At 42.9% G+C, this 17,900-nt stretch overlaps 1 long non-coding RNA gene across 3 annotated transcripts; it reads left to right on the top strand.

Moving 5' to 3' along the window:
- The first annotated feature begins 3,220 nt into the window (after positions 1–3,220).
- LOC116216881 lies at positions 3,221–17,346 on the top strand. Of its 3 annotated transcripts, none has more exons than XR_004160484.1 (5): positions 3,221–4,181; positions 5,416–5,459; positions 6,242–6,311; positions 9,002–9,107; positions 9,533–17,346. It is a non-coding gene; the product is annotated as an uncharacterized LOC116216881 (long non-coding RNA). The 3 variants fall into 3 exon arrangements; XR_004160485.1 differs by lacking the exon at positions 3,221–4,181 and adding an exon at positions 5,217–5,284 and having other exon boundaries at positions 5,373–5,459; XR_004160486.1 differs by lacking the exon at positions 3,221–4,181 and adding an exon at positions 5,222–5,284.
- Positions 17,347–17,900: the final 554 nt, after the last annotated feature.

Raw genomic sequence — 17,900 nt, 5'->3', positions numbered from 1 at the left:
TATAAGGGAAGTGGGGGGGGGCTCCAAGGCCAGCAAAGAGTGTTGGCACTGCAGTGTGTGGGTAACGTGGGCATCTCTGTGGCATTGGCCTCACTGCTCTTTGCTGTGAGATGGGAAAATCTATGGCAACCACCGCTGGCAGCCAATGACTGCCATCATTTTTATTTTGCCTTTATTCCTGGCAGGTTGTTTGTGAAGCAACCAGCAGTCGGGGGGCCTGGGGAGTAGGGGAAGTGTCTGCCAGGGGTCTGGAGCTGGGGTTTGAGGTGCGGGGGAGCAGACGGGCACCTAAAACTCACTGCTGGATGTTTTATGCAAGCAAAATATTGGGGTCATTTTGTCTCTAAATAAATGCAAAAGCGTGAAATTTCTGATTCATCTGTTGAAGTTCCTTTTGTTAACATACTATTACATTAAGCATCCATTTTGAAGAGTTTGGCACCTTGCCTCTAGGATAGCAGAATGCAGTGCTCCCTCTTAGCATTGTTCGTTGCGCTGTTTTTCACCACACATAGCTATGGTGATCCTCGCACAGACTGAATGGTGCCAGATGAGCATGTGTAACAAATGCATGTTTGCCCTGTAATGGGCAGTGCTAGCTGCATGCAGGTAAACGCATTAGTGAGCTGGAATGAGTGAAGGGAGGGCAGCAAAGCTGCTGTCGGGAAGCTCCCAGGCTCTGCTATGGTGACTAAGGCGGCTTGATAGCTTCCTTATTGCCACCATCTGCCTGCTGCCGGCTGGGGCTTGCAGCGTGGCGAGGTCCTGCTGCTTGTGGGCTGCAGACAGGGCACTGGTAAACAGCCATGGACAGGGCTCTGAACATCCCCGGTCACGGCTGTGTGATAATTCTCTCATTAGAGTTATTTAATCACATGAAAATAAAATAAATATAATTCCAAGAGAGACAGCGTTTTCATTTCATTAAATTTTGTATTCTATGTGCAATATGAATTATTTACTCAATGTGTGAGCCTCTTGTGGAATACGTTGTGGAAAAAAGTCTTGTATTGGTATTCTTGAAATACTACTCTTTTGAAAATCCCACCCAAATTTCAAATGTTTGCTGGCAGTTTTATGGTGTCATATGATTTAAATCCTGATTTAAAACTTTGAGTTCAGTCATCCAAAAGGGAGCAGCGTGTCGGCACGGAGTCTTCGTTCTCCTTTGTCTGAAACTGCAGCTACAGCCCTCAACACCTCTTTCTCAATAAAGAGAAATGTAAATCCAAAATACTTGTCACGTTGCCAACATCTTGTCCTAGCAATATCCCAGCATACTAAATCATAAAAGGAAGAAACGTAGTTCGTATCTGCTGTCATATGAGAAATATATTTTTAAATATATCTCTGCTCTATTTGTGGTCTTTTGATGTTCATGAATTTACGCTTTGTTCTGCTGAAGACAACTTCACCAGATAAACTTCCCATTGAAGTAATGAGGGACTGGGAAGTCAAGTTCCATTCTCACCATTGCACCTGACTTAGGAATAACTTGTAGGAAATGAAATACGATGCACATATGCTAATCTCTTACAAAGGCTGTCTGACATCTTCGTTTAGTAAGGATTAAACTCCTTCAAAGAAGCTCAGAGGATGCAGGAATTCTCTGGCAGTTGATCTTTTTGTGTTTTTAACGTAGAATATTTTTAGCCCAAGATACAAAAATACGTACTTCTGTATCCAAAGAGAACGTTGTTTCCATTTATTATAGAAGCTTGGATGGGAAACAAGATGTTAGACCTATTATAATGCAACCCAGCAATTAACATATGTTGGCCTGCCTCTGCCAAGGCTGCCTTGTGAGTAATGCAGGTTCCACAAGCGGAGGAGTCGGGTTGTTTGTCAGTGACAAGCCATCCATACATGCATGAGTGATCAGATTGCACAGCCATCAGCGGAGGATAGGATGTGAATCTGTGTTTGAATCTAAAAGCAATTATAGTTTAAATTTCCAAACTGAATGCAGCTGAGAGGGCAATTTTGACTTTTTTTTCCTATTGCTAATAAAAATAAATAAATAAATCTCTTGTGCAATATTAAGGAAATTGAGGTAGTAATCAATGGAAGCTTGCAAGTTTTTGAGTGTTTTTTGTTGTTGTTGTTTTTAATTCTCCAACGACTGAATGACCAGAGTAAGGAATGTCAGGGATGAGCTCAGAAGTGGGAGCCCCTTGTCCTCCCTTTCAGAGATTCCTCGCTGCTGCACATGGATGCCAGTGACTGAGACCCTGCTTCTCCCTTCGGAGGGGCCTTCTGCGGCTGATGGGTGGTGTGGCTTGGTTCAGCTGGAAATGTTTTTTCCATGCTGAAGGCCAATGTAGAGGCAGTCGTAGCTGGAAAACATACTTCTCTTGTATAGTGTTGAGTATTTTCTATAGATTTATTACTTCCACCCAAACATGCAATTTCTGCAGTTACATATAGGAAGAGGGAAAGAAAAAGAGCAGAAGCTTAAGCTGCAAGTATGTATGCATATAAAGTTAAATTATAGGGGAGACCAGCTTTTGCTTGTTTTCCACTAACACAGAGTACATGACCAATTAAGACCTACTAAATGCTACATGAAGACAAAAGGTATACTGTAGATTTAAATTAACAAAAGGCATCCTCAGAAGATTTGGAAGGTCGAGTATGCTTGAACTCTAAAATGTGCTCCAATTAGTGCTCTATTTAGAAGCAGATTTTGTTTTTTAACCTGAGAGCAGACTGCTGCACGCCGGCTGAGAGCTCATTGTGTCTCACGGCTGTGGTTGGTCACTGTGTGCTGCTCTCAGTGTGACCCAGCAATCTTGGCTGGGGGGACAGGAACGTGTAGAGAGAATAGCAGTCGGCAACTGTATGCATCATATGTGGGTGTTTACTTCTGGTTCTTGGATACCTTACCATGACAGAGTGCAATGCATCATCACTTTTCTCTTTTAGAGGGTTACATGCTCAAATTGTAGCTTTGACACTGTCTGTTAAGCTTGACTATAAATAAAGCTTGACTATGACAATGATGGCCTTCATTGTCTGTAAATTCACAATTGTTGCTTTTGCCTTGAGCGTCATTTTCAAGCTGTGCAGCTTGGATGGTGTTGAAGAAAAGAACTCAAGAGTCAACAACTGTGGGCTTTAATGCTCAGAGTGCTGATCAGTCTAACTTAAGATTGCTGGCCTTAAAATACTTGGACACCAGAAGCCAGGCTTCTGGTTTTTTTTTTGGTTTAAAATAATAGACTTGCCTTTTGCAAGATCTGTCTCTGAAGGCTTGTTTGGGTATTGCATTTTCAGGTTTCATCCACAATCACAAGTGCTAGAAACTCATTAAATAAACAGAGATGCTTCTACTATCAGCTGACTTCAGGAGCTGGGTCTTTAGTGCATACATGAGTACAGCAGCAGCCTCAGCTCCATGGCTGCTGCCTCTTCTTTCAGTGCCGTGGTCCATGGGACTGGGAGCAGCCTTGTTGTGCCTGCAGGCTGCTGCAATTGCTGGCCATGCCCAGGGCGCTGTGCATCTTTTTCTACCAGGCATGCACTGGGAGCTTTTACAAATGAAATGGCTGGGTGAAATGCTTGCTTCTCCACTCCAATGTCATCAGTCCGGAACAGGCAGATCCAGCAGAATTTTTGGAGATGCTGAAAAAAGGGGAAAATAGCTAGCTGGGAAAAATACACAGTAAAGAAAGTGTAGCTGGCTTTATCTCCTTTGTGGCATTTTGACTGTAAAAAGTGACATTACTGAATTTGTATCAACATATTATTTGTTTTACTTTTAAATATCTGTTAGGAGCCTTTGATCCATGCACACTGTTGTTACCTCTTCTATGACCCAGCAGCTGTGTGTAGGACTGCTGGACATCTATCCTTTTGAGGCAGCTCTAAGTGAACAGTTTTGCCTGTGATAATTTCCATTGGTCAAGTCTGTGCTAATTGATGCACTTTATGCTATTGTTCTCATGCTTAAATAGCACCTGTGAGCAGGTTTCATTAAAGCTGCATCTCTAGGTGCACACTAAATACCTTTGATACCTCACCTGTGATGGTGGTGGAGCTGCTAGTAAGAATGACAGCTGCAGGCAATAAATGAGGACAGTAATAGGAGGCTCAGTGCTGGGTAGAGCACCATAAATCATGAGGCAAAAGCAGTAAGAGCTCTGACAAATCGGTGAGCAGCTGCAAACAGCACTTTGCAGGTAAGAATTACTGTACTCGCTCTTGATAAGTGCTCAGAGCCCACCTCTTCCTTGCTTGTGGGTGACGGCCCTGGTGTGCGGGCACTTGGGAGTCTGGCCTGGGGACGGTGAGCGTTCAGCCTTGTGTCATTCTCACAGCATGCACTGAGCCTTAGTTTTCATCTCAGGTATGTTCAACTGAGAGTTTTCTGCTTCTGGGAGGAATACCCTAATGTTTTTTTGCAGTTGACAAGTTGTTTTATTTTGTTTCCTTGGAGACTTTAAAGCAGTATTTTAGAAAGGTGGAGAGAAGGGGATGGATTTGGCTAACTTAAAATCAGCTTGCTTTGTTAGCCTTTGCCTGGAGGGATGTGAGGAGCCTGCATGGTAGAAAACAATCCTACTCTTCTATCATTAGAGAAATGAAAAGTATTTTAATGAAATAATGATAGGAAACAGATGGTGATGGGTTGGCAACTGGGCTGTTTTTGTACATTGAAAAGTGTCAAAGGTATCTCAGTGTAATTATAGTTAATGCTGTCCCATGATGTAGTGCTGGGGGTAGGTGGGGACTGAGGCTCCCCGGGGTCACTGCACCTGGAGCTGTGTACTTCTGAAATGCGGCATAATATAAACGGGAGCCCCTGTGAGCAGTACTGCTGGCAGAGCTGTACCCCTGTATCTGCAAGGGCTTGGATGGAGCTTTACACTCTTCTATACCAGCTTACGGTGAAGCGTGTTCCTCTGGTGCTGTAAGCTATGTACTTTAAGCATACAAATAAAGCATTCTTAAGATACTGTATTAAACAGCATTGTTTGCATATGGGGTAATTATGGATCTACTTGAAGCTGCAGCTCCCCCTTTGAGTACATGCACATCCATAACCCCTCGTCTGGGAACTGTTGAGTCACGGCCTGAACCACTGATTGATCACCTGGGGAAGGATCTGTCAGCCCTGGGAGCACAGGTGAAGGCAATTCAGCTGTGTGATCAGAAGGGGTGGAGCCTGGCTGCACCTCTCCTAGACCTCATTTAAGGGCTGACTGCCACTGGGGGAGGTTTTCTTTCTGGAGATATCTCTTTGGTGGAGATTCCCCTGCAAACCTGGAACCTTCTGATATGGGTGAGCAATTTTCTTTCCTTCCTTTATAGCACCTTTCTATCATGCTGCTTCTTCTGTTATCATACCTCTGTTGTAATGCCTTTCCCAGTGCATTGATTTGTCCGTTTGCTACATCCCCCGTGTTGCCCCAGGAACAATCATTGTTAGACTGTGTGTCTGTGATCAGGCTGTTAAGGTCAGTGTTTGTGTGATTCATAGGGACAGGTCACTGATGGGATAAAGGGCTTTGTTTTTTCTAGGGGTGTGCTTTTAGTCTCTGTCTTCTTCTCATTAAGTTTTGTTTTTAGCTGGGTTAGCTGCCATTGATACAACTGACTGCAGGGCTAGTCCCTGTGCTGGTACCAGGCTGCTCTGGGAAAACACAAGGCAGGAACTTATTTCCAGCTTCTTTTGATTTAGTTGCCAGAGGGTGCCATTTACCTGGCTGCTGGGTGTGTGGTTTAACCCAGCAAATAGCTAAGCACCACACAGCCCTTCTCTTGCTCCTTACCTCCTAGAGAGATAACAGAGAGAACTGGGGGGTGAATCCAAAAATCGGAACAACTCTAACAGCTAAAGCATCAGTGCTTTATTGACCTTGTTTTTTTCCTATAGCCAGGACATAGCATTATATCAGGCACTCTGAAGGAAAAAAATCAACTCCATCCAACCTGAAGCCAGGTTGAGTGACATGGTGATGTCCAGCAGATAAGCAAGAGGACATGCACTTGTGTCAGCTCTGCAGCCAGCAGCACAGGGCTTCAGCTGGGCTGTCCTACTGTGACTGTCATTTGTCCTGTCCTCTGGAAGTGGGTGACAAGTTTCATGTCTTGGAGGTGGCATGGGCCATGCTGTTGGTACTGTGATGGTGGCACTGGAAAGGGAAGACGACAAGTTAAGTGAGGTGGCTTGAGCACAGGGTAGTATTTCTCACCAAATTTTTCTTGATTGTTTTTCTTGGTTGTTTCTCCTGGTCAGAAGTAAATCATGTTGTTAATGCTGTGGAATCTGTATCCTGACAGCCTGGTACAAATATGCTGTGAGAAAGGTGGGTGGTCATTGTTTCCATCCCTTCTGCTGCAATGTGGCTTTCTTGGGACTGCTTTATCCTCCCAGCTCCCTGCTGTTGTCATTTGCACCCTTACACTATGTTACCATCAGTGTTTGTGCAGGTGCATGATGAATCACATGGGTGAGCCCACTGAGAAAACAAACTGTCCTGTGTTCCTATATAGGTTCTCTTGGCCAGTGCAGCTCCCTGTATAGGCTGTGGTGTGGCACTGATGGCCTGGCTGCATGGAATTTGGGAGTGAGGGCTCTCAAATCAAGAAGTCAGATGGATCCCTGCAATTAGGCAAGAATAATGAACCCAACTCATAAATAGATTGAACTAAGTGATTAAAACCACAGTATTTTGATTTGCATAAATTCATTTTCCTGTTAGTGTTGGAGCATCTGTTGCTGGGGCAGGTAGAGTCTCACTGAATAGAAACATAATTTACATGTAACTTTCACTACATAGAGCATCTCTCTTAGCACAGCCCCAGGAACTAGTTCAGAGTCCCAAAACCAGGAAAAAATAAACAGTGTAGGTCTGTGGGACTGTGCCTGTGAGGGCTGCAGACAGCTCCTTAGTCAGGGAGCTTCATATACTTCTTGGCCAAAACGTTGGCCAAGTTGTGTGACCTGAGAGGCTGCAAACTTCCCCGTATTTCTGTGAAGCAAAGTAAAGCTCAAAACTCCCTCTCTTTGGTTAAGGGTGCCTGGGAAGTACAGTGGAGCCGGGGTTGCCTGCTGTGGGGATGGGCAGAAATGACTGCATAAGGTGGCTCTGCATTCCACAGCTTGTGAAAGCCCTAACGTGGAGTTACTCCTGTGTTTGTGTTTAGTTTTTTGTTGCTGTTATTAGAATTATAGAATAGTCTGGGTTGAAAAAGCACTATAATGATCATCTAGTTTCAACCCCTCTGCTATGTGCAGGGTTGCCAACCACCAGACCAGGCTGCCCAGAGGGTGTGTTAGGGGTGTGTGTCTTTTGTGTGACCTGCTGTTTTACTGCAATTGCTTACTTTACTCTCAAAGCAGGTGATGGAACTTCCCTTGTAGAGTTAGCAGGAGATGGCATGAAATTTGATGCCTATCCTCCTTTAGGCTTAATGTGACCAGAGGACACCACAGCCTAGCCAGCTGTGGCAGGTACAGCCACAGTACGGTGTCACAGTGCACAGTGAGGCCTGCAGCCCTTGCGGGGGAACAGGGCTCCCTTTTGCAGAGTTGAAAGTTCCCACTGGCACTTGCCCTTCCTGGGGGGACCTGTGGCAGGTGGGGCGGGTGACTTCTTTCTGGGGCTGTGCTGGATGCAGCTGGCAGGAGCTCCTGCTGAGCCCAAAGCCTGTGGGAGGGTCGTGTGGGAGCCATGCCTTTCCCACGGCGTGCAGTGATCGGAACTCCTGGGCACTGCCGTCATACAGATAACCCTTGTCATTAAGCTGCATGGCTTGACTAAATGCCAGTTGCGATTGTAAATAATTATTCCTTAAGGCCCGAAGGAACACGATGTACTATATTTTGTGCTGCCTGCTTTTACTGTTGTGTTGTAACTCGGTGTGGGGTTTTAGCTTGCAGACCAGTTTGAAAGTGGCCCCATTGCTCTGGTAATTGCACACTTTATTGCCCAGGTCCTGGGTGTGTGTGTTGTCTGGGGGATGCTTCATGGTCTTGAGGTAAAAAAACAAGCAGGAATCTTAAAGTGGCCAATACTTGCATGTGTTTAGCTGGGGATGCTTGCAGCCATCTCACTGAAGAGCTCCTCTGGTGTGCTATTAATGCCCGTAGTTAGTGGGTATGAATGTGCAGGGCTGTGCAGTGTCCCTGTGCGGTGAGTGGATTCAGTGTCTGCTGCTATTTGGGTGCAGCATAACATAAAGGGGTTGATGAGGAAAATCGTGTTCAGATCAGAATGCTGCTGGTAGCTTTGTATGCAGGTGTTCTGTATAGCTGACTTTTATTATAGAATACCTTTTGGAAATGCCTCTTCCTTTTTGATTTTTTTTAATGAAGTCAAAATATTCCAAAATTAAAATTATGCCCTCAAAACCCAATTGTGTACATCTCTATGTCTTGTCTTTGTTTTCTTTCAGAATTTTTTTTGCTTAAAAATGAATATTTTTGAATGCATGTGTTTTTTTTTCAAGTGACTGATAATGCCTGAAACAAGCCTCTATTCTGTGAAGTGCATGAAATTCTTGAAATTTTGATATTTTCCACTAATATGAAACGAGGCATCCAAAAATCCCCAAATGATTTGAAGTTTTTCAAGCTGATAGAGTGCTTGGTCTAGTGGGACATACAAGCTGGTCCAGTGGGAGGTGTCCCTGCCTATAGCAGGGGGTTGGGACTAGATGACCTTAAAGGTCCCTTCTAATTTAAACTGTTCTGTGACTTCTAAAAACTAAGGATATAGATTCATTTTGCAGGGGTCTTCCTTTTTATATTCATAATTGGTACTTCTCATTATACTCTGAACAAATCACCTACTGAAACAATTCTTTGTGTCCATGTATTAAGGGCAATGTCGTGAAGCTTCTTCCATAAACGTTCGTGGTGATGTTTTGTGACTGTATTAATTTTAGTGAAGTTGTGTTTAAAATCCTTCTTGTTTATATGTTGAACTCATAGTGTATTATTGAAATCAGTCTGTATACAGATGTATGGTTTTCCTTTTACTGCCTTTTCCAGACTGAGTTTGTATCTGTTCATGGAACATGAGGAAAACCAGGCTGGAATTTGCAGGGATGCAGCTTTCTGATGTCTGTGGGATTTCTGCAGATTCCAGAAATTAATGGTGAGACTTCAGTGCATTATAAGTTAATAAAAACTTACAGCAGACATTATTTATATCGAAGCACAGAATAAATATTGAATTTTCTTTTTAAGAGAAAATTGCTTGGGGGATTCTGACAGTTAGTGAATCACTCTGCCAGGCTTTGTGGTTTTAAAGCCAGAATGCTTATGCTTCAGAGCATTTTTTGTCCTACTTCTCTATCAAAGGCTCTACACATGAGCAGAGAAGCTGGCAGATGAGCTAGCCTATGGGAGGAAATAGTTAAAGCAGCTAAGCACCAGCACTATCAGATGCATAAACAAACCTGTAAAAGTAGCTTTCGTGTTATCATTTACTCACTGTTTTTTAAATGGTTCTTATACGTGATGCAGAAGAAGCTAGGAAGTACGATGCTAAAACTGACTGAACTGTTTTTCTGACTGTAGATCGCTGATGGGCAGGCAGCAGTTTGGCTGCTCTCTGTGCCACGCAGGTCACTGGGGCAGCACAGACCTGTGGCATTGCTTCCTGCTAGTGATGTGTGGCCTCCTGCACTCCTCTGGGGATCTGGGAGGCACTGCTGTTGCTCACGCTCACAAAACTTTTTGTATCTTCCAAGCTCTTAATCATTGTGAATAAAATAATTGTCGTGAATAAAATTTAGATTAGACTATTAAAGATTTAAGTGTTTTAAATCCTGAAACTCATTCTGTCTGTAGAGTTCAAGGGTTTATTCATGTGCAGCACCATGGAAATTGCCACTGAAGGCACATGAGCTGCCTCATGGCTGACTCCTACCTAAGCTTTTTGTAGGGGAAGATTAAAATGGATTTACTGCATCCACTGAGTAGCCTGCTCAAATTCATCTGTGTGAGGTTTCAAAATATGTACAGTTATTCAAGTTTCAGTCTAGTTCCTTGACAATGTGTTTGCAGAATGCTAACCACTTAAAAGCAGCTTGGGGTTTTAGATTTCCACATTGCTGCTCCTCTGTTTGCAAGCCAGGCAATGAAGGATAGGGCTGGTGCATGAAGCTGACAGAGCAGCTCCTTTTCCTGACCCCAGCCACTTGAGAACCAGGTGATGCAGTGAGCACAAGAGAGGAAAATCAAAGTCACAATCCTGTAAATATTTATGTACGTAGTTAAGGTTAGACATAAAAATGGTTATTTGAACTTAGTTGAACTTGCACAGAAAGCTAAGAATATGTGTAAATATTTGCAGTCTGGAACCTATTTCAGATTTGAGAAGTATTTAAAGTACTTCAGAATGTTTTTTTTTTTAAATACTGCAAAGCCCTCTGCTGCAACAAGATGCATTCAGACAATGCAGACCCTGCCATGTGGGTAGTGCCTCCCAGCTGCAGCAAGCTGGATAACTGTAGGCTTTGAACTTATGCAGCTCTGTTGGTTTGCTCCTGTGATGTCCTCAGCAAGAACTTGGTGTAGGATTGGAGGGCAGGAGGCTTGGTACTGGGTCACTGAACTGCAATGGCAGTTGTCTGATTCAACTAATTCTTCCCTGTCAGATTTCTCAAGCAACTTTGAACAGATTGCCTAGGCTCTGACTACCTGCCTGTCCCAGTCATAAAAATGGGGTTAACTATACAATCTCTCTTCCAACTTTGTCTGGACTTCCCCTGACTCTTTTTTTTTTGTGTGTGTGCTGAAGCTAGTTTTCAAAGCACTATTGTAAGACAAGTAAACTGAGAGCTTGCAAAATGTGCAGGTCTTTGGCTACCTGGAAATGTGAAAGTTTGGCTTCATTGTGTATCTGTAAGGTTTCACAAGTGTGTGTGTCAATCTTCTCAAGAGTTGTGAGTTATCATTTTTTTACTTTAATTGCTTATTAGTTCTTGTTACAATGGAAGCAGCACTATCCTAGCAACCTGCTGGCTTCGTTTGTGCTCTGTGTATGTGTGTACAGACATACTTTTTAGTAGTGAGCAGCTGCAGGCATGTGCAAGCCAGCCTTGTGCCGATGTAGCTCCAGCTCTCGCCCACCCACCCACTTTCCTTCCTTCCTTCCTTCTGTGGAGAACTGGCAACCAGACAGCCTCAGCGCCTGCGCTGTGCAGGCAATGGCCTGCCAGGGGGATGGATAGGGGAGAGCATTTGGGTGCCAGAGCAGTATCTCATTAGGCTTTTCTTAGCATATTTTACAAGTCTGTGGACAAACAGTAGTTAAGACTTGGATGGAAAAAAATTTATGTGCTCCCTGCAGAAAAGGGGAATGGAGCTGTGTCTGGGTGCTGCTGCTGCTCCCAGGCTCATCCCCAAAGATACTGGGGCTGTGCACTGTGCCCTGAGGAGCCAGAGGGCAGGGGAGATAGAATGTTCTGCCCAAGACAAGTTATGAAAACCCAGTTCAATTAATTTGCTGCTTTCATCTCGGAGACGAGGTTTAAGAGCACAGAGTACAAAATACTGGATTGTGTGTGCGTGGTGCAAATGTGAAATTGGACTGAATTTATTCCTAACTGTTTTAATGAATGGCAATTTTGTTAAGTCATATGTCTGAGTCAGCTGACTTTAATGATGTTTTTAAGCAAGGGTTAGAGAAAGCATTCAGCTCATATTTCCTTGTTGCTGTCGCTGCATTTTAGCCTATTAGGGTCTTAATGATTGTTTTCCTTTCTTAATCACAAACAAGATGACTTTGGCAGTTGGTGACCCTCCTGCAGTCTCTGGTGTAGTTGTGGTTTGGAGGTCACTTCTGGCCCTGCAAAGAGGCAGCAAGCGGGGCAGTGTGAAGGGATTACCATCCAGCAGGAGCAGGGCACTGGTTTGGAGAGCCTAGCATTGTAGGAGCGGGTACAAAGCAGCTGGTCCCCTGCTTGGGCACATCTTGCTGTACAACTGGAAGCTGAATGGCCTTGCTTTGGTGGGGGAAAGCTGGCCATAATACATGGGGCAAGCAGGCAGGGGTCTGCTTTGGGTGCCTTTCAGAAAACAAGTGGTTAAATGTGGGCCCGTGTCTTCTTACATGCGGAAGAGCTGTAAATAAGTAGCACCAAGGCTGCCTGACCCACATCACGCTTGCTGGCCAGAGAAATACTCAGCGTTCTTGGGCAGCCCATACTTGGCGCTGTGCTCTGCCTCTGTGCTCTGCAGCTGCTGGGCTGCAGTTGCAGAGTTGATGAATAAAACTGACACGGACAGCTTGTAGGTGTAGGCTTATTTTATTATCTTTTTCTTAATTTGTGAAGGGGGAAATAATCTGGGATTGGCATGCAAAGAGGCACTGTGTATGAATTCCAGCAGTAGTCTGTAAATGGGTGCCTTGGAAAAGATGCTTGACTCTGGAGCTTGTGAAGTATTGAAGTGACTCAGTCTGTTTTTCCTCTGCGTGAATGGTGAGGGGTATGTGGGGTAGCTGTAAGATCTCCTTGTGAGTGTTGGTGGGTCTTGCTGCTTCCCGTGCTGTTGGCTGTGAGGCTGTGACTGTGTGAGCAGTGTTCTTGTTTACATTGGTCTGCTTTCAGCCTGTCGCAGTAAATCTATTTCACTTGTCACTTTGTAAATCATTATATAGGATTAGGCCTTTTACCAGCTTTTAAGAATTCTGCCATCATTGTAAGAACTTCCCCCTGCCTGGCTGAGCTGAGCAGCGTTCCTCCTTGCTGAAGCAGTGCTAAGTGTGAGGAGGAGGAAACGCTCCCTGGAAGGTAACCGACATTTTCAAAAGTGCTGTTCCACAAAAGGCACTTTGAACTGTGCTAAACCTTTAGAAGTTGAATAATATTTTGAATGTTACTGTTCTAATGTTTTCCTATTGTCATGGAAGACTTGGATCAAGTCCCAGGGCTGTGGTTAACTTTGCCTCCAGTCTTAGTCCTTATTTACTACTGCTGGGGAGATGAACTTAAAGCTATTCCAGCTTTTTTTTTTTCCACTGCTAAAGTCAGTCTTAAAGTGTTCTAAGACCTTTTTTAAAATAGAATAAGCTGAAAGATGGCTGATGTTCTAGCTGAAGGTTGCAGTGGGGTGCTCCCTCCCACATACTGTCCAGATTGCCTTGCACTGTGTGGTGGCCAGCTGGACCTGAAACATCCCTGGGGAGCTTGATAATATGTGTAACAAAGGTGAGCCAGGCAAGTGTTGTTTATCCAGTCTTTAATGCTTCTGATTCTTCAGAGTTGTAGTTGTAAACTCGTCGATGTTTGATGTTCCATTTGTTAGGTAAATATCAGTGAACATTGGGGATGGTGATGGGTGACGGCCTGAAAGTTAGAAGGGGAGTGCTTGGCAGAGGGTACAGCTCAGTTTGTGGTGTTTTGATAAACAAAGGTGAATCCATTTCTATCTCAGGGCCCACTGAAGGTGCAGCAGGAGGAGCAATTTCAGTGGGACAGGGGTTTTTGGGAACTGCTGTCAATAAATACTTCGATACTTAATATAATAAGTAGTTTGATACTTAGTACTTTCAAGTTCTCAGGAAGCAGATTGAAACATAGTAACAAAATTCAGTGTCCTCTTAAATGTTGGTCAGATCAGGACCTTCGTTGTGAAGTACGTTTTCACCCCTTGCCCTGTGAGTTTGTTTGGCAGAAGGTATGATTTTATTTGACATCAGATAATCCACATGCGGTTGTCATGACGGTATTTGAACTTCTGCTATGAAGACGCAGGGCTTAAGGTTTCAATTGGTCAGTGAGGTCTCCAAGGGCTCATTTTCCATTTATATATACTTCCTGTCCATCCCCAGGAGCCTAATTATTAATGTAATAGTATGTAGTAATAGCTTATCGGACCAGATTATGTTAGTGTAACTTGCTTTTACCATATGTCATTGTATGTTAAAAGCATTTGTTGGTTTAAATTGAAAGCTTGGTGTGTTTCTCTACTGAGTAACTGTTCCTTTTCAACTTCCTAAAGGATAGAAATCTTTTTCTGCTTAATAATGCTAAATGTGTGCTGTGTACAGAACAGAAGTGGTTTTGGAGTTGCATTTTTTGGCCCAGGTGAAAATGTAATAAATGAAGTGTGAGGCAGAGGAAGGGGAAGAACCTAATCAGATGCTAAAGAGACTTCATGAATATTAAGTACTTTCCACTTAAGCAGTCTTTTTAATAATCTGAAACATTAATAGCAGTATGACTGCCTGCATCTACACCAGCTGTGTAAGGGAGATAAAAGTCCCAGTTTAACGTGATTTTTATCAGCTTGCTCATGCTGGTGTCTGACCTACGGAAGTTGTCAATTTGCATGTTGGAAAATAGCTTTTTAACAAACAGGACTGGCAGTATGTACGAATAAGTAGCCTAAGTGTCACTTGATTCTTGATCTAGGGAATGAAAGAGTAACTGCTGGTAGTTCAAATACTTCAGGTTTTTGTTTCCTTCCCTCCCTCTCCAAAGTATTCAGCCTTAGTGCCTAGAGTTATCCTTAGTCAAGAATAAACTTGTAAATGCATGTTGAATATTTTCTGGTAACTAATTATAGTAACTGTTTGTTCCCAAGTTAATGAATTCCCTATAAGAGTTGCCTGCATTCAGCCTATTACATGTATTGCAAAATAATGACTGCAGTTTTTTTGATGTGTATGCTGTAAATGTAAGCTGTGGCAGTACTGTAAAAGCTTTACTCGTGATTGTTCTCTAAGCTGTCTGTGGATTTATACTCTTTTCCATCAGGAAGATGCTTGGAAAGATTTGTTTCCTTGAACCAATTCTGTTTTCCTGCCTGGTTTGCTTGCTCTTTTGGATACCCCAAAAGGGAATTCTAACAAGATGCCTTTAACTTATGAAACCTAGTGTGAATATGGGTGAAAGCTTCATGTTCTTAAATGGATAAGTAGATAGTGGTTTAAAAAACAAACAAACAAAAACAACAACAACAACAAAGAACACAACACAAAACTAACACCAGCACAAACCAAAACTCCAGCTTTGGGTTTGTCTGTGCTGTTTCCTGCTTAGAATGGCTGGTCTGCTCTGCCCCTTCCTCTGACATTTCTTCTCCTGTTTGGGAGTGGCTGAACTGCTGAACTGGTCGGCTGCCTGTATGAAGTGAGCTCGAACCTGTTTCATTTGCTCTTTGCATTGCATGCTGTGATCTGTGAAGGATCAGCAGCAGCCGGGCTGTCCCTCTGGCACATGTTGGGTGAGCATTTGGGATCATGGATCTAACTACAAACTTGTGAATCAACACACAGTAAAAACTGGGATCCGTTTCAGCCGATACTGTAATGCAGGTAATTAATCTGTCCAGATACACTCACTCTTTGTTTAGGGAGTGGAGTCTGGGAGTAGAATGCAGGCTAAGGCAATCTGAAGTATGTTCCTCAAAAACTAATGTATTGCACACCTCTAAAAATAGCGGACTGCAAGAAAATAAATAAAAAGGAACAGCATTTCCTGCAACTTGTTTGTGTAAGGTCTGGTCTGTGTTACGCATCTGGATGCAGCTTCTTGCTGTCTCAGTACATTTGCTAGTCAGGAGCTCTGTCTACGATGTTTGTGATTTGAGGTTGTGCTGTGGAGCTAGCAGGGAGTTACTACAGAATCGGATATGATACTCTCTCCTGTAGCAGTTATTTTTTTTAAGCATTCATATTGGTCTGTTTAAAAAAATCTCTCTTCTTATTAACTCAAATTAATTTCTTACAGAATTCAAAATAACAACGTTGCTGTTGTCAATTAAAAAAAGAAGAGCAAATGGGGAAGAGTCTTATTCTCTGGCAGTTCTTGCTTGTTCCATGTATACTACTCTTGTTACTATTACAGACCATACCTGTTAAAATAAGCAAGTAAAACACTTAATTATAAATACTTGATAATATTTGGTCTGTGACTTGGGAGAAGCTGAAGTTAAATTTAAAGAAAAATAGAGAAAACTTTCTCTTCTGCTTTCTGAGGGAATGTGGAGCTTTAAAAAGTCTATCCTTAAAACTGCTATAGCTTTTATTTGTTCTTTCAGTTCATAGAAGCAACAGGAGCAATCCTATGTTTCATTGCTATGCTCACTAGAGGGGAAAACAAACAAGCAAAAAAAAAAAAAGTAACTTTGGGAACTTCTGGGAATGGCCACTGAATATTTCAGGGAGATGCTTTCCTGAATGATATTTGAAACTTCAGTGTATATGTATGCTGATTTGGTCACGATACAGAAAAGTCACTACAGCTTGATTTGGTACTTTGCATGATTCCATCCTTTTAGTAGCTGTGATGGTCATGTTCTCGGTTTTCTTTGCTTTTCAGTAAAGAAGGTCTATGATGAAAAGATTAGTGTAAACTGAGCTGTTTGTAACACAAAAATGTGTTCTTGTTCTTTATGGTACCTGGGGAAACAATTACAGTCTACATGGTAATATAACCAAGTTACGCGCTCTCCCACACCCATGATTTTATCTAGTGTCAACAGCAGGGATTTATAAGACTCTAGGAAAATGACTTTTCTGGGAGCTGGAGGCATCATGGGTCTCTTTGTAGCTTTCTTGTCCAAATTAGTGAATATTAGTGGGACGCTATTTATCACACCATGATGTGTAAGCCCTCCTAGTTACAGACCAATAACTCATGGGTTACGCAGTGGTATCTAAGTGATTTGGAGCTCTCCTGGAGGGAGAATGGAGCAGCATGAAGCTGTGGTAACCATATTTTGCCTTAGCATTTTGTGCATCAGCTGTGTAGCGTTTTTAGTTATTGCTAAATTTGTGGTAGGAAGCTGCCTGAAATGAAATGTGAGGAACTCTGTATAATAATAAAATCAATTGGACTGTTTCCCCAGTAATTCTAGAGACTGATGCATCATTAATGTTGGTAATACAGTGGCTGTCAGATCACAAACTTCTCAATAAATGTGCAGCTGGCAGGCTTTGATGGAAATTGGAGGCAAGCAGAGAATGAGATTTAGAGCTTTGATATATGGGATGTCAGCCATGCAATGAAGTTTTTATCAATTTCTGTCACTTCTATCTCTTATGCTCGCTACATATGTGGTCTTCCTTGCAGTTTCTGTTGGTGGCTGAAACGATGACTGTACCTTTCTAACGTTTAGTAATGGAGATAGTAGTTAAAAGAAGAGCCCAGGTCACATTTGAATATGTTGCTTTGTTACGTAGCAACACTGTCAGAAATGTAATGCCATAATCAGCTCCTACACTCTCAGTGATTTATTATTGGTAATAATATTTCTGATGGAAATGGAAAGCAGAGCTAGTCATCAAGGAACTCGCACTAACAGAAGGGCACGGCAGTTGTTCCATATCCTGATTTACTACCTGTGCTGGGGAGGCATCAGGAAAACCAGTTGAGTGGGTTTTCCAGTTCTTCTGAATGCTCTTTTTTTTTTTCATGTTTGTTTTTTAAACTGCTTAGTAAATCAGGATTTCTCTGTATCTTCAGATTAACCATTTGAAAGACTTCCCAGTCACAGAGCAGCTGCTTGGAAAAATCAAACGAGTGTGTTGCAAATCCCTGTCAACGTTGGTTTAGTTCAGAATTACATAAACAGCTGGAAAGTGGCACAGATATCTGCAACATAAAGGAAAGACAAACAAGGTAGTTTGCTAAGAGTAAATACCGATAAGGAAGTTTGAATTTGAACACCCTCCACCGCTGTTTTGTGAGCGACACCGTGGGCTGCACTGATTTACACCTCAAGTCAGTGTTTGGAGTTGTGCTCTTCACAATCTTATAATAAAATTGGATCTCCAGAAACACAGACAAAATCCCTGAGCGCTGTAGGGATAAGTGACTTTGTGACTTTGCATCACATTAATGTTATCTTTGGGTGGCTCTGGGCCAGAGCTGGCCCACATTGTTTCAGAGTAGTGACTCCTTGCAAGCAGGGACGGCAAGCTTGTGAGTGC

Source organism: Meleagris gallopavo, chromosome 8 (assembly GCF_000146605.3).
Source record: "Meleagris gallopavo isolate NT-WF06-2002-E0010 breed Aviagen turkey brand Nicholas breeding stock chromosome 8, Turkey_5.1, whole genome shotgun sequence".
In the NCBI taxonomy this organism is placed as follows: domain Eukaryota; kingdom Metazoa; phylum Chordata; class Aves; order Galliformes; family Phasianidae; genus Meleagris; species Meleagris gallopavo.
The sequence above is the reverse complement of the archived record's forward strand: the minus strand, read 5'-3'. Positions and strand labels throughout refer to the sequence as shown.